This window comes from Aptenodytes patagonicus, chromosome 5 (genome assembly GCF_965638725.1).
Source record: "Aptenodytes patagonicus chromosome 5, bAptPat1.pri.cur, whole genome shotgun sequence".
NCBI lineage: Eukaryota > Metazoa > Chordata > Aves > Sphenisciformes > Spheniscidae > Aptenodytes > Aptenodytes patagonicus.
This window is the reverse complement of record NC_134953.1, coordinates 34,080,863-34,097,894: the sequence shown is the minus strand read 5'-3', so window position 1 is coordinate 34,097,894 and position 17,032 is coordinate 34,080,863. Positions and strand designations below refer to the sequence as shown.

The 17,032-nt window shown below is 41.9% G+C and overlaps 1 protein-coding gene across 1 annotated transcript in view; it reads right to left on the bottom strand.

Annotated features, from left to right (window-relative positions):
* The window catches only part of PHYHIPL (phytanoyl-CoA 2-hydroxylase interacting protein like), a 78,978-nt gene extending 69,581 nt beyond the window's left edge, over window positions 1–9,397 (bottom strand). The window contains exon 1 of the mRNA XM_076339301.1: window positions 9,379–9,397. The gene's annotated coding sequence lies outside the window, so the exon portion shown is untranslated. The remainder of the gene's footprint in view (window positions 1–9,378) is intronic.
* Between the last annotated feature and the right edge of the window lie 7,635 nt (window positions 9,398–17,032).

Here is a 17,032-nt window from a genome sequence, read left to right as displayed (position 1 = left end):
AGTGCCCTGCAAAAATCACTAAATCTGAACGTCCTTGCTTTCAAGGGTTTTATGACATGGTTGCTTACTGGACTTAAACATGATGTGCTATTTCGAGATATTTAAAAATAATTTAAAATTAATAGCTAATTTATCTTGTGGTGTTGATAATTAGTAGAAACCAACAAAGAGCTGGTTAAAAAACAAAGGCCACATACTGTGCTGCCATATATCCTTTGCTTAATATGCCTTTTTCTTCTTGTTGTTTTTTTTAAACAATGTGGTCTGATTATACATCTGACATGAACTGATCACTAGAGTCAGGAGTTAGGTAGGATTCACCTCACTGGCCACGTATAGACATGTATACATTAGAGATTTAGTCTAACTATCTAGGCTCCCTCTACAGTCAATGCAGTAGGACAAGCACCTCACTCTACCCCATCCTCATCTTGGGATCCTTTCCAATGACCAGCTCCACCTAGATAGCAGACCTTGGCTACATACCTGAAATTTATACAGCCAAATACAGAAGATATGAATCCCAGTTGCAGTGAAAGCTGTTGATTTTACTTAAAATCTACTTTGCTTAATTTTACAGGTTTGACCCAGCCCCAATACCTCGCTTCAGCGATGCATTACAGCTAATTTCCATGAGATTAGTGCATTCTTACAGTCAGGCAAATGCAAAAGGGACTTGCTGAATCATGCCCTCAGTCAAAAAGATAGACCGATGTTCACTTGTTAAAGCTTGTACAAATTATATGCCATCCATAACAGGATTGATTAACACAGTATTAAGGATAAAGAGTAAACCTGCAGCTGTAGTGCCTCCAACATACGAGAGGGGCTTTTAGCACCTTTGACCTTTCCTACCCTCAGCTGAAGTGCAGAAATATCATTCAGATTTATTTCCACTTGGAAACAAGGAAAAGGAACCTGAAAAATAAGTTAATACTAATGAATGACAGAATGATTGTCCACTATGGAGATGTCATCACCCGCTAATAATTCGTTTTTTCCAGGGCATAACGCACATTCATTATATGTGTCCTGCATATTAGTAATGCTGAAGTTGGGAGCAGAGAACACCAGTTTTACTTACACTATGTGAATAAAAACATGATCCTATGTGAATGACTCACTGCTGTTGTGTAAGCTTGTAAGCATCTTTGCGTGATAGATGAATGCATTTTAGATGAGCCCACTTGAATCAGTGCTGTCCTCTCAAGCTTGAGGACATTGTTCTGAAGAAGACAGACTTGAAATGCAACAAGATTTGAGCTAATGTTTTACTGGAAATGAAATCCACCAAAGATCAGCTAAGAAGTATTCTTTACTCCAATACACAATTCAGCTTGGCCATGGAAATGCCGCTGGTTAGGATTTATTTTTGAACTTTGACTCCAGTTACACAGCATTCCTGAGGGCAGGTGTGGTCATTCGAAACTCATTTTAGGGAAGTGGTAGATCTGGAACGTACACCAAAGGGCAGTTTGTTTCATGGCAGTATTTTTAAGAAGTTGTTTCAACAGTAACAGATCAATCAATTTCTTCAATTATTATTTGCAGGCTGAAAGAGAAACCTTTTTTCACTGAGCTCGACCTGTCAGGACTAAAGTGTGCTCATATGAATCCTCCCTCACCACCTCTGCCCAGCATTGCTGCCGGGCTTGCTGTTGGCTGCTGGGTGCACTGCCACAGCTCCTGTGCCCCTCTGCTCAGCCGCATCTGCTGCTTGGGCTGCTGGGGGAGGAGAAGAGCTACCCTGGGAGCCCAGAGATGCCCTGCCTGCCAGGCCCTTTGCTCCGAGATCCCCTTCTTCTCTCTGTGGCTACTGGCCGTGCCCCCACATATGGCCTGATGCATCTAGAGGAGCTACTTGGCTCACAGGGCAGCACGCATGTGCTCTGCCTTGGGGGAGGGTGATGTGTAGGGAGCCTGGGAAGTGGAGAGGTCTGAAGGAGTCCCATTTGTAAGAACTGGTACATTCCCTTGTCACAAGACTGAAAGTATGTATGGCCTTTATAAACTTAGGGCTATTATTTCTGGCACTGGTTCCTACTCTCACCAATCCTGGAAACCGTATTAGCAGGTACTGCAGAGATTTCAGCAATCACAGTCAAACAGGAAAGATCTTGCAAAAAATTATCATCCTACATACGCAGTCATGCCTAAGAGATGACACAAGAATGATACAACAAACGTGAGAGACAAAATTTGTTTAACAGGCCCTTATTCTTTAGTCATCGACGACAGTGTGTTTCTCTGTTGGCTCTGCTTCCCCGGGCAACTGCGCTGAAGCTGGAACACTTACTTCACGCAGCCCAAATGCTGGTTTCCATTTTGTAGAGCTACATGATTCCATTTGCTTTGGTGGTTCAAAAGTTCAATGGGGAAGAGCTCCCATGGAGCGGAGAGCGCAAGCAGCTCGCACTAACAAATGGGTGCTTGCCTTGGAAAACAGCACATGTCTGTTCACGTGCATCCAAACTGCAGACTGCTAAAGCACCCCACTGAGAGCGAGCCTGCCAGGGAAAGTGACTTTACAGACCTTTGAGTCACCAGGAGTAACACAAACAGGAGCCAGAAAAAACATTTTGCTATTTAAAAGGGAATCGTTATATAGCATTTGATAAAGTTTATTGTACCAATTCATGGCATCAGGAGGGAAAACAGTACCCAGTTGTTTGAGGAAAGCATTCAGATGTAAAATCTGACCTCAGGTCTGTGTTGTTGTTGTGGCAGGATAGAGACAAAAGGATACACAAAACCCATAGCTAAGAAAGGGGAAAGAAAAGCTGGTAGCTGAAAGAATCCCAGCTGCTGCATAAGGACAGTCCCAGTGTGTGAGTCCAAAGGGAATCACCCACATGCAAGTCCATGTCCAGGGCAAAAATTAGTACAAAGCGAGCAGTACTTGGGAGGTTTCAGTTGTTGCACAAAGAAATACCTTCCTTAAAAATAAAGTGTCCTGCCCTGCTCCTACTGGAGTCAGAGACCTCACTGGCACTAAGGGAGAAGAGTTAGACCTATACAGTAAGCACAGATAAGAATTTTTCCACACCAGCCTACTACATTTATATGGCATCTCTTAGCCTGAAGGGTTTGAAAGATATTTAACGTGCTCTGCAGTGTTAACGGGACCACTCAGCTACCAATATATACAGGCTTCTCTATCATACCACATCAACAGGCAACCCCTCTGCCTGGAAATGCTTCTCTGCAGTGAGACAGGAGAGCTCACAGCACGCAGGCACACCACTCCAGCAGGCAAAGAGCCTTGCAGCGAGTCCTCCCAGCATGCACACTGCCAGCTGTGCCCCCAGACCTCGCATTGGCTTCTCAGAGAGCACCCTAGCAGCCTCACCATCTTAAATTTTACTTGCCAGGATATTTTACATATAAACCCTCAACACTTTCTCCTGCACACACCTCACTGCTTGGGGGAAAAAGCATGTGTGTGGCAGATGTTAGCCCCGCTGCTCTGCAGCTCCTGGAGGCACTCAGAAAGTGAGAAGGGGAGGGCAGTGTGCAAATCTGCATCGCACGGCAGGCAATGATGCCCTTGGCGCTATATAATCCGTCTGCCCAAAGGTACCCTGAAGCCCAGCTAACCATAAGACTTCTCTGAAGCACCTCTCCCTGCACATGGTTTATAGAAGAACTGCATCAAACGGTACGTCCTGGAGCACCACGTTGTGCATAAGCTACCAAAGAACTGAGTACCTCAACCTGCTGAGTTTGAGCAGACCCAAAGAAATGGTTTAGAGCTGAAGTTACCTGTAGGGCTCTCCCAGCCTTTTTGAGCCCTGTGCTTAAAATGTCCGTTTATGATCTCTTTTTTTCCTTTCCCCCAACATAATATGAGATAATTTCAATGATGAAGCCAGATGCTGGCAGAGAATATTGTGAGGTCAAAATGTTTTATACATTGTGGTTGAAGAAAAAAAAAAAAAGGCAGCTACTAAACTCTGTGGTTTACTTAAAGTGCTCTTAGTGTTATTTTTTAAAGGCACACCAGTCCTAGAAATATTCAAGTTGGGTGGTCAGTATTTTTATTTCAGTCTCAAGCAACTGGTGGAAAATAGGAACAGACAAGCCATGAAAGCTTAAGCCTACCTTTAGCTGCTTTTCTGGCAAGAAATCACTGCTTAGCCTGAAAATGCTGCCATAGTCTACAAGAAGAAAACTGTGGATGAAAAAGTATCTCAGAGTATGTGTCAGTTTTAATGGATGAGGCCCTTATCATGAGGCAGAACTAAGAAAAAAGTCCAAAACCACTGAGGGCATTGTGGCATTTTTTTTTTCCCAGACAGTAACAAAACTCCTGCATGTTGCTATTTGTGGTTTATTATGTGTCTGTGCATCAGGAGCATGTGAATTCTGGTTCGTAATGGTTCAGACACAGGACAGGAAACCTGAGCCAAGGATGGGCTTTGTTTCTGCTCTGAAACTGCCTTTTTTGCTGGCCTGAGATTGTTGAGGAATAACTCTCAAATCCTGGAGTGATACTCTGTGTTCTCATATCAAACAAGCTGCAAATACACTAGGAGGAAAATTATGTCAGAAGCCACCTTTAGGCACTTTACTCACTTTCAACCTTTTCCTCCACCACTTTACAAATAAAAAAAATAAAAATGTTTCTAACAGTAAGGGTAGCAAAACCCTTGAGAAATTACCCAGGAAAGAAATGCTGCAGTGTTTAAAGAGAAGCTTAAACAAACACATACCAGAAATGTGTTTAAAGCTGTGGGAGCTCAGCCGGAGCTGCTACTTTGCAGCTGGGGAGACAGAGGACAGCTGTAAAGGCTGTCAGGGCGGCACTTGGAGGTGAAAGAGCCCAACATCTCCTCTTGCACCTTTGCCAAGGTAGGAGCTTTGGGTTATGTGCTGGGGGAAGTTCCAGAACTGACAGCCCCTAACCAGCCTAACCTGAAAATTTAGCTCTACAAGAATTTTGCTCATTATAACAATAAAAACCTAAGGGAGATTAAAAGCAGAAAAATCATCGCTCAGCATAAGTCATGGGGTATTCAAAAGCTTTGTAGGTTCAATCAGGTTCAAGCTAATGTTTAGCTACTTCGCTGACAAAATTGGTTTTCTTGCTTTCTTGTTTTGAGTATTCGTACTTCTTCAGTTGCACCTCAGTCGCTTGTCTGCATAGCCTGCCATCTCCCTCCACGGTTGTGTTCCAGGAAAAAGAAAGATCGTGCATGGGAAGAACTAAAGAACTCTACCTCATCCTCAAAATCTTTAATCCAAAGACTTGATTGCGTGCAAGAGGTGCCTGATGCACACAGGCAGCCATTTTCTGCACTCACAAACACAGCTATAGCTGCTCGGTTTCTAGAGTTCAGCTGTGGTTGATTCATCATAAATACTTCTGAGCTCCTTCCTCTGCCTGCAAAGGGACAGTTCCGTGTCCTCATTTTCACTATTAGGATGTTTTTGAAAAACTCCCCATTATTTAGTACTTTGAAACCATGCTGTCTCTTCAAGCATAAAATGCTGGCACTGATATACCCTGTGGGTTTTTATACAGTAAATTGATCAGATTATTTTGTTTAAAACTATTGTTCTAAATACAATCAGAGATTTCTGGCTCTTGGATTATGTTCATTTTGGCCTCATCACAGCTAAAATTCTGACTTGAAGCCCATATAAATATTTGCCCTTTTAGCATTTATTTTGATTGTAATCATATTCATAGAGTTTGATTGCTTTTTTAAAGAAAAAAGTAATCATAAGTCAGATTAAATAGATCACTTCGCTACATGGTTTTGCCATGAATCTCTGTTCTGTAGAGCAAGATATTATTGCCAGATTTTTCCTGCAACCTCTGTAAACATGTCCTTTTCTGTCCTGTAATTGCTTTAACATCTATTTTCGTGCACAAGTTAACTATTCTCCATTAATTTTATTAGCAGGAAGATTCTGTGTAATGTTCAAACTCCATAAAGTTGTACACTCATTCTCATTTATTTAAATACCCCAATCAGTCTTAACAAATTCAGTACTATGCTTCACAAACAGGCTATCCTCCATCTACCAAAGTGAGCCTTGCAATGAAACACTAACCGGTTTTAAGTGCACCCCAAGCCTATTCAGAAAAGATCCATTTCAGCCTTTAAGCACATGCATCTCTGACACTGATTTATCCAGGAACAGTGTTTGCATGTTCACATCTGGGAGCAGATTTCAGCTTCAAATTTGGATGAGATAAATGGTTGGCAAATTAATATATTTCTGGTTTACAAAAAGGGAGGTCAAGTTTTTCTGAACAAAAGCAAAATTCATTTGTGGATCAACTTCAGCTTGTGGACTCTCTCCCCACATTCACACGTGTGCTTTGGCAAATGCATTTTGTAGTGAACTAACTCAGGACAATAATACAGAGCCTTTTAACTCAGTGTTGCTGGTTCAGATGAGTAATTTTTCAGTGTGTTCATAGTGGCAGGCATTCTCTTTTCACAGTGTACGTAGCAAAAGTTAGCATTTACTGTGATGTGAAGCCTACACACTGCAGTGCTGTAATGTTTCTGAGAGATAGGCAAAGGCAAGGGAGGGGAAGGGACAGCAAGCACCAATAGAAAGCTCCCAGCCTGTGGCAGGGTATAGCTCCCAATCTGCATGCACCATGTGTGGTTTACGTAAGATGTAGCATATTGTTTGAGACCACTTATTTTAGAATATTGACACAGAAATTTATCACAATTACCATGAATTATTGCCTGCCTTGCCAGTTTCTGCAGTAGTCAGTGAATGGTTCTGGAACTATAAAAATAGTCTCAGCGCAATGAATGGTTTATTGTGGTCAGGACTGAAACACTGGAAAACCTACAGTATTGCTAATTCAGTGCAGCTGCTCTGCAAAAGCACACATGACTTTGGTAACCTGGCTTTGGGGTTGAAAACACAGGGCCTCTCAGAAGACACAAATCCCAAAATTGAAATGTGAGAACTAATATATCACAAGTATCTTTTGCCCTATGGCACATGTGTATCAGGAGCTATCTGAGATTCTCCAATGCGTCACTCAAAATCCTCTTCAGTGTCTTTGCTTTGAAAATACTTTTTTAAAAAATTTAAGTATATATTGTCAGAAGACACCCCATTTTTACCAGAGCTTTGAGAAGAGGGAGAAGGAATTTATCAAAAGCACATTTAAAGGAAGCTTCAGAAATTTTTCTAACTTTACAACTTTTTTGTTTTTCCAGAAAATAAAATGTTTCAGCCAGTTCAACTTATTATACAGTAACAGAATGTGCTGGAGTTCATCATTATACCCAAATAGTGAAGTTTCTAGTGTTCTTTACTCAATATACAAGTGTATCTATTCTAGAAAAATATTAATGGAGGGCCAGAAGGGAAACAAGCAGATCTTGTAGCCAGACCTGCTTATTAAAGGCTCCAGAACCGAATCCAGTGGCTTTTTGTCAGACTAAAGCACGTTATGCTGAAAGGCAGTCAGTAAGGAACTGGATACGTCAGCAGAATATATCACTATCTTTGATATCTTGTTCCAATTGTAAATCACTGTCACTGTTAAACATTCTTGTCTTACTCACTGTTTGCACTTACCTGGCTGCAGCTTCCAGCAGATGATCCTCCTCATGCCTTTCCCCACTAGATTCAAGAGCCCGTTAGAACCCATTAAAGTATTTATATGTTGTAATCAAGTCACCCCTCAAGCCTCTTCCTGACAAACTAAACAGATTGAGCTCCTTAAGCCTCTCCATGGAAGGCATTATCTCTAGCCCTCGAAACAGTTTGGGAATTCTTACCACACTGCTGTTTCCTAGCTGCTGCCTTTTTTTTTTTCTTTTCTCCTTTTTTTAACCATGATCAGATCATCTTCCCCAATACCAGTTTACCAAAGGTATACAAAACGGTATCATCCAATTTTTCCTACTTATTATGCCTCCTTTAGCCATCTGTGGATTTTTTTTTCCAGTGCTGAATACATATTGGGAGTTGCACATGGAATGTGGTCTTAGTTGCCTATCATATTCAGCACAGCACCCCTTTCCATACATGTAGCTGGCAATCCTTGTTTCTAAAGGTGTATTCTTCCAATGAATCAGTTAATCAGTTTAGCAAGTGGCTCGGATATCTCTGATAGCCTGCTCATCCTGTTATTTAATATTCTACCGATCACTGTGTTATCCCATTTTTAATGCTTACTCTCAGATTATTGAGAAACTGCGCCTACCATTTAGCCTGTTCATCATTCTCTGAAGTGCACTTTACAGGTTCGATGTTGCAATGCTAAGTGATAAAAACATACATCTCAGTCAAAAAGTAAATTTACCTCAGAGGCTGAAATCAGGTTTGTCTGACCACATTAATTATACTCTTATTCTTCAGTTCTCTCTGTCAGAAATTTTTTTCCTAAGATTTTTCTTGCCTTTCTCTACAAAATGAGAACTAGTCCATTTTTTGGAAATGTCACTAAGCAAATTCCCTGCTCTTGCAGAATGGTGGTGATATTCTTGATCTTTTCTGCTCCTCTTTTGCATTTCAAAACTTTTAATGTATGCTGTTTGATTTTCCTCACTTTTTACATTTCATATTTCTAATTCCTTACTTTGTTTTCTTCTAAAGTAGCATATGCTTTTAGCCAAAACAATATTTTCACGTTGCCAAGGAATATTGGCTTTTTGGCCATCTAGAAAAATCTGAGAGCTCTTTGAGATTTCTTCGACATTTTTCTTCGACGTCATATTTGTCCTTATTTTTCTTCAGCTCTGGTAAAGCAGACCTTGGGAATCAGGCACCATAGACAACAGTGGCTGGAACCGGTCCTCTTTCTATCCATTATTGATGTAATCAGGCCACAATCACCAGCTTCTGTGTAAACACTGATTTCTGGCCCAGCAACTAACTCCCTTCCTCCTTAGAAATTAGGCTCAAAATGCAGCTACTGTGTATAAAAAGCAAGAAATTTTGAAATAGAAAATTTGGCTTTACAATTAAGAACTTCAATAATGGTCCATTTTGGGTGCCTAAGAACTTCGACGTAGGAGCTTAAGGCTCAAACTGACCTTCTCCCATAAGTCCTGATTTTTTTTCACCACATTTTGGAGAGAGACTTAAGAAATTGTGTGTCATGTTTTCCCATTTTATTTATGACCCACAAAAGGTTCCCCACCAGTATCTTCTGATGGGCTTTGCAGGAGTAATGCGTTTGAATCAGAACTAATCTGTTCTCATTCGCCAATTTAATTAATACAAGCAAAGGTCTCTATAATATTCCAGTTAACAGACACATGCATCATCAGAAAACTAATTCAGATCCATCCCCTTCCAGGTTCCTAATTTTCCCTAAATATTATCTGAATTCTGTGCAGACCAAAGGCTTTTGATAAACTGGGCAAATTAAATGGTTGCAGTTACCTTAGTACAGATTGCTCCATTCTTTATGGCTTAAAATCCTATCTGTAAAATCCATATGACTTAGAAGCACCGTCAAAGAAGAAAAAGAATAAGCTGCTTACGATAGTTTGAAAGTCGAATTAGATTGCAGTAGAATTTAACTGTTTTTCTGGAGGGAATCCGCGTCTGTGTCAATTGTAGCAGCTAGAATTGGGTCTCCTGGTTGTTTATGTAGTTGGGGTAAAGAAAATTCACTGCACAAGCTGAAGCTGGGAGGGTAGCTGCCACATCCCCCAGCACAGTCCTCCCTGTCCAGCACAGCAGTCCGCTGTGCTTCTGCCACTCTCCCACCCGCCTACGCTCAGTGCTTTTTTCACAAGGGAAGTGCAACTGGAAAACTGCAAAACCAGAACCGTCCAGTCCAGGGAATTTTTCTCTTAATATGCCGTCCCTAGGTGCAAAGCTGTGTAGCTTGTTTTATGAATGACTAATACATCGTGTGACTCTTTCTATTTTTATTCCTTGTTTCAAGTGACAGATTATATAAACGTGTTGCTACAGCTTTACGTACAGCACAAGAAAATTGAGTTTTCAAGAAGGTTAATCTGGAGGCTCAGCGAAGAAAACAGTGACAGCAGAGAAGAGCTAACATGAAGAGGAGAAAGAGGCTCAGATCAGCGCGTAGAGGTCAGATCAGGAGACAACATGCTTTACTATCTATTAGCTATGTAATTTTTGCCTGTAATTGCCTTCTTTCATTCTCAGTGCCAAGTGACACTAAGTATATGGAGAGACCTGGTAAACATGAGATTGAAGAGAGAAGGGAATACAAGACTTACATCACCTAAGTGCCAAGGCCCTGACAAACAAAACAGTCCTATTAAAAACAATAGCCTTGGCAATCCCAGTCAATTGCTAAAATCTACACCTTCCCGATATTTTTCCTGATACCGTGCTGGCAGTTGCCGGGGCCTCACCACTAACATGCGGGAGGAGTATTTTGATCACCGCGTAATGGTCTGGTAGTGCACAGCTCCGTAACTGCTTTGAGCACCAGCTTCTCCCCTGCGCTCCCAAGGTCAGCACTGGAGAATGGAAACCATTTCACAGCCTGGAGGAAGCAGTATTGCGTTTAACAGGTATTGCACTCGCAGGTTCTTTACACTGCAATTGCCAGCATAAAATGACTAGTTAATTATTGTCAAAAGTCCAGCTTTCCTGCAAGTGCCCCCTAGCCCAGTAACTCAGGAATGCACTGAACGCAAGAGAAGAAGGATGCTTAGTGAAAATTGGTGCGTGCTTGCACCTGCGCGCATCACTGCTGCCTGGTGAGTACAGTGAAGCGTTGGGGGTGCTTTTGTGTTTGAAAGCAGCTTTGTGCATAAGAGCAAAAAATATGCACCGAAAATGACCTCCTTTTCAGGTGAGACAGGTAGCAGGGGCACACGCAAACCACACCATGCATTGCTTGTTTTTCCTGAGACTGCATCAACTGGGAAATTATTTCAGAACATCTGATATACTCAGTGAGCTCCCATCAGGCTTTCAGACATTAAGCCAAGTCATGGGATCATCGCCAGTGGTTAAATTGACAGCGTAAAATGGAAAAAAAAGATGAAGAAAGAGTGGAACACCCATAATAAAAACATTATAGTGGACAGATAATAAAGAAATTTTATTGCAGCTAACAATGAACAGGAACCAGCATCTGTACTGGAGCAGAAAAAGCAGTGAGCGAACACAAGACCAGTGACTGTGACTGCAGACTTGCTGAACTCATTAAAAACCATGACAAGAAAGGTATAGGCACCTTATGCAAGATTTATGATGCTGCCTGCAGGAGAAGGTTTGAAGCAAACACTGCCAAAGGAAGCAAGCGAGAATTAAAATTATATTACTTAAAACGTGTGTAAACAAAGTACATTGGCGAAGAAAGAAGGCATGGGAATACCATAGGAAGTATCCTAGACATTGGGTCAGAAAACACGGTATCAGCACTTTGGCCTACACCAGGAGTCATGAGGAAAGGACATCGACAAACAACTGCGTGCCTGGTCAAGTAAATCAAGTTTTCTACTTGTGTACGTCACAGAAAGCTGCAGCGAAGAGGCTCTTGTGTATTCTTCACTCTGCTGTGCTGTCTGTATTTTAGCTGAGAAACCACAATTCAGAACAGAAAGGTAGAATAAAAATGTGAAGCACTCGTGCCAAAGTAACAAATCAAGGGTCTGAGAAATAGGGTTCAGCAAAATACATGTGCTGGCGCAGACAGACAACTGATCCAATTTTTAAACCCCCGGTTTCCCCAAACCTTATTTATGTATTAGCCAGAGAGAAGACATAAGGTGAAATACGTGTTATTTTTTTCTTTTAATATATGCTCTGATCCAAAACTGAGATGAAATTTCTGTGCTGTAATTGGCACTACTCAAAACGTATTTCCTTTTTGAAGTCAGTGACTAGTTGAAATATCACTCTTCTCTATGGCCTGCAGTCACTCTCTGAAACAACGAGCTACGTGGGTTATTTTCAAGGCCCGTTGTTACTTTTGGCTGTTGCAGAAATTTTTCACCCTTGTTTTTTCAAATTGAACTGGACACTTTCAACTGACGTGACAAACTTTAGGCAGGGTGTCTCGAATCCCCACCTCCTCCAGCCCTCATGCTGTCTGAAGAATTACCATGACCAGAAAAGGCTGATTTCCTTTCACAAGCTGCAGGCATGACAAGCCAGCACTGATTGCAAGCACCAGGAACAAACTCCTGCTCGCAGGCTAGGTCCTGATGGACAGCAGAAAAGGACTTTTCTGCAAAGGCCTTCTATTACGTTAGAGTAAAAAAAAGCTGTGCTAGTAACACAAATAAATTTGTACCGCACCCACAAGGGAAAGAAAACATTCTTTGCACATCTCTTGACAATGTTTTGGTAAATGCCTTGCCCCCAGACAGCACTGCTCTTCTGTCCTCTTATGTCCCCTTTAAGCTGTTCTCTGCAGCGTGTTGGTGGTAGCCCCCTGCTCTGTTTTGATAACTCTGTCTGTGAATGACAGCTTGTTTTAGTGGGGTGCAACTGGCCGGTCATCTGGCAAGCACTCGCAAAGACTCCAGTCCAAAAAGCCAATCTCTTCCTAGCTCCAAATCTGCAAGGCCTTAATGAGGTCTTGGGGAGAAGCAGCAGCTATCAGAGATTCATTAAAGATGAGGACAGCCTAGCACAGCTACTAATTGCTCTAACTCACTAGCTCGTGTTGTTTGTAGAAACTGGAGCCTGCCAGGAGATGCTCTCAATTTAAATTGTTGCGGTGCTTTGTGCCTGCTTTGGAGCTTTCCCACTCTACCCATGAATCAAAGCGCGTAACGGATTTATTTTCTTTTCTGTCATGACAGAAGAGACTTACTCTGCTGAGGTCTGCGCATATTCTTGTCTAGATAAATATTCAACTACTGAAAGCTATGCTATTGTAAACTTTCTGAGGAATAATTATAAAGGTATCATCAATAGTATATTCTTGTGTAGTGTTTAAATACTGGACTACATCCTTTCTAAACATCGACATGGTAAATATTTTGCTGCTGCAGGTCTGATTAAAATCAGAGTAAAAGCCTAGTCTTTTATGAAGAGATGTGGCAAATCACTACTTGATGAAAATGTATTTCCTCAGTAAAGTCAGAAAGCCTTTGGCATATACTGGTTTTGATCTTATTAAAAAAACCCCTTTTTGATTCATCTGCTCATGCTTTTTATGCATGCAATAACTTCCAGTTTACCCAAACATTCCTTAGTTGTACCTTGCATACTCATTAAAATATGGCACTTGTCATTCATAATCTACATATGTTCATGTCTGAGGGTGTTTAAATGAAGGACTAGATAGACCAGAGCTGTTAGAATGTTAGAATCAAGCCAGCAGGTTTTGTCTCAAGTGTTGGAAAACTGTTTCTCAAGCTGCATTTCTGCAGACAGATAACAATCTGAGAAACTGAAGCTTAAGTAATTCCATTAGAAACATTTGGGGATAATATTAACAGAGAGTTTTGTAAATTAAACACAGCAAGAGATTTTAGATCTCAGAGGGACATTTTCAGAACAGGCAAATGGCAAGAGATGCCACCTGCATCTGCCAGCTAAGCACGGGCAACACTGTACCTGTGAAAATTTACCTCCAGCCCTGTCTTCTCCTCACCTGACCTGCTCACTCGGGCAGCAGATGGGGCATGCACCTGACAGGCACAGGACTGATTGTTTTTGCTTGTTTTCTTGGGTTGGGGTTTTTTAATGGGAATATTTTGCCAATATGAATTGACACCCCAACCAGCTTTTTCTAACTGCAGTCTTATTGTAAGAGCAGACTTGAAGGAGTGGCAGATTCCCAAAAAAGAAGATCTGAAGGAGGAGAAGGGCTCCAGAGCATGGATTTTCCTTGAAGTGTCCTACAGGGGCATCTGTGGTCTCTGCTCTGAAGCTGAAGGTGCTTTTGAAATAGCAGCTATGCAGATGCCCTGCTCTGATGCCAAGGGTCTACACTGGTTTAACTCTGTTTCTAGAGAAATAGCTAAAAGCTTATCTTGGCTGAAGGACTGTCTAATGTCCTTGAGGGAATGATCATGGTTAACAGCTTTGCACCACAGAAGGGTCAAACTTTGAGCAAAAGGATAGAATTTACCTGATTAGAAAACAGTTTGTTGTATGGTTCATGGCTATGAAATAGTCCTCTCTTCCCATGCAGCGGGCATCAGAAACCTCATGCCCTACTTGCAAAAATGTGAGACAAACACCTATGTGGCTATAAAAAAGCAGAAAAGCAAAACAAAAATTCTGAAATACAGTTACAAAATTGTAAACTACAGTTCATAAAGGTCAGACAGTCCAGATACTGAACAGAAAGCCCAGGAGACTTGCACATGCTGCTATGGTGGCACTGGCTGAGCATTTCACATTGGCCACTCACCAAACTACTGTGAGGTGCCGGGTTGCTGCATCCCCAGGCAGCTGTGTCCCAGCTGAGACTCAGACTCCCAGTGTGCTTCAACACCCTCTTCCCACTGGAGGATGATTTTAGTTTCCAGCTAAGTCTGCAGAAAATTTGTAATAGCTGTGAACTGAAATACTTTTCATGGCATTTTGAATACGTCATAGCTTTTACCAAAGGAGTAAAGTGACAGGTCATCACAGAAACAACAGTCTTTGGAAAAGCAATGGTTATCACTAACTCTCCTTTCCTTTCATAGTCCTGAGAGTCTTAAGGAAAACAGGATTTCCTCCTTTGCCTCTCTGGGTTTCTCACTGAGCTGCTGGGAATAGCCTGAGAGCACTAAAGCCACAGTTGCTTTTGCAAAAACCCATTGCTGCTCTGCAAGAGCTCCCTGATGAGCTCTCATCAGCCATCCTCAGCAGGTACCTGCAAGCAGCGTTGCCAGGGTGACCTCCTCCCCAGTAACCTGTCATCTGCCGGGAAAGCCACAGTTTAGCTCTCACTAGTTAGAGCAATTAGATTTTGACAGTATAGCACTTAGCCAACAACTCCATACTGCAAGTCTTTAGTGAGCTCCGTTAGAAATGGGAGGCAAGGAGCAGCCTCACAGTCAAAATGGAGTTTTCAGTCCCATGGGAAGGTAGACAGAGCTCCCAGGTTCAGAGTCATGCTGTAAACCACGCATGGACACAACCTGGGGTGGCATACCACAGCTGAGATGCAGGAGCACCTAAAGGTGAATGAGCAGCATATAGTTCCTCAGAAACCTGCTGGGAAAATCTGCTTGCACAAGGCATTCATTCAAAAACTGAAAAACAAATACATTTGCAAAATCAGTGTACAACTTCCAAAGCAGGAAGAAGAACAGTATTTCCCTAAGTGTTCTGCATGGTGTGGGGTGTTTCCTTAGACTTCTTACTAAATGACTTCAACAAACACTGTTTTACATAGTCCTCTATTCTACTTGAAATGGCATCGTGCCTTATAAATATTCAGCAAGACACAGGTCTTCCTTCTGCATCCGAGAAAGGACTGCACAGTCCCTCTAGACAGAGGGTGGGCTCAGGGCTTCAGTGTAGGCTTTAATCAAGGGGCAGTTTTATTGTATAAAAATGGGTGACAAGCAAGCAAATACATCTGCTTCCAGAAATTATAAGGCACAATAAGGCAAAACCAAAACCACTGTGTTTGCAAGAGGGTCCGTAAAGTAAAAACAAAACACAACACTTCCATGCTTTAAGAGAGAAATGCTACACAAGCAAGAATAAGCATAGGGCTGTTTCTGGAAAGTATTTTAACACAGCAGTCATGATGTAAAACTTATTCTAACCAGTGCTGAGAGGATCAAAACAGAACTTAGGCAAAGGGGAGAAATGTGGTGGGGTGAGTTAAGGGAATTAACATAGCTAATAAGAAGTATGCAGAATAAATTAGCTATGATAGCTAATTTATCTTGAATAAACACATTTATATATAGGCTTACATGAATGAATGGAACGAGCAGATTTTAACTCTCTGCAGGTAAATTTGCATTCACGCTGGTTCTCATGCTGCTATATCTACATTAAATTATAAAGAGGATGACAAGTCCTTTTCCTCAGCAGCACTGCAGAAGGAAAGGAGGTTTGTCCAGTCACCAGAGATAGTCACAAGCTGTGTTTCTCAGGGCAAGTCGCTCAGCTTCACTGTGCCACCTCTTGCAGCTGTGCACGAGAGACAGGAGCTCTCAGCCCCCAGAGAAAATGAGTACCACTGCACTACAGATTGGAGGCAGGAGATGCAGAAGTCTTTAAGACAGAGACAAGCATCTGAAGAACTCTAAGAATAGGCATGAGGAAGCAGAAAGTGAACTTTCCGCCTTGTTTCATTACTTAAAAGTTTTGTGACCACTGGTATTTCATATTCTTTCCCTACTAAGGGACAAAAGCACAGGCTTAGGGGCTGCATCAGGGAGAATTTCCTTCTTGAACCAGGCTCCAGGTGCCCTGGATCATGGCGCAGGAACCACAATAATCATCACAGACACCTCAAAACACTTCTGTATAAAACAAAGGAGAATCCTTTTTGATGACAACAAGCCCTTCTAGCCCTCCAAAGAGAGTCTGGTGTTCAAAATTAATATTCTGCCATTATGGTGGATGAGCACTTGAGTCCACTTACTGCAGTATTCAAGATGCCATTTGCTATCTTTGCTGGTATTTTTCTCTTCTCTCTCCCTTTCTAAAGAGGAATTCTGGTTAATGATATGTCACATTATATCAGTGTCTATGGCAGACTATACTGTGTACACAGTGTGCTGTACATGAGCTGCAGGGTGCAATTCCACCTCAAAACAACCCTTAAGAGGACCACGTCCTGCAGCTGTCACTCAGCAGCACATATATCGCCTTGCAGAGAGATGATTAAGTCTCTGCCCACCAGAGGCAGGGTCTGGCCCCAGATGACAGCAAATTAAAAAGGCAGAGCACTCTCTAGAGGCACCATAATAACTTAGATACCTCCTGTAGATTTACACAGGCAAGAATAACTTGTTTATTGGACAGATGTGAAGGTGCTGCAGATTTCAAAGGGCTAACCTGTGCCTGCTCTTCAGAAGACAGCTCTGTTTCACAGCTGAAAAGCGTATGTGGACCGCCAGAGATAACCAGCTTAGCATGGAAGCCAGGCTAAATAAATGGTTCATGAACGTCACGTCACGCTCAT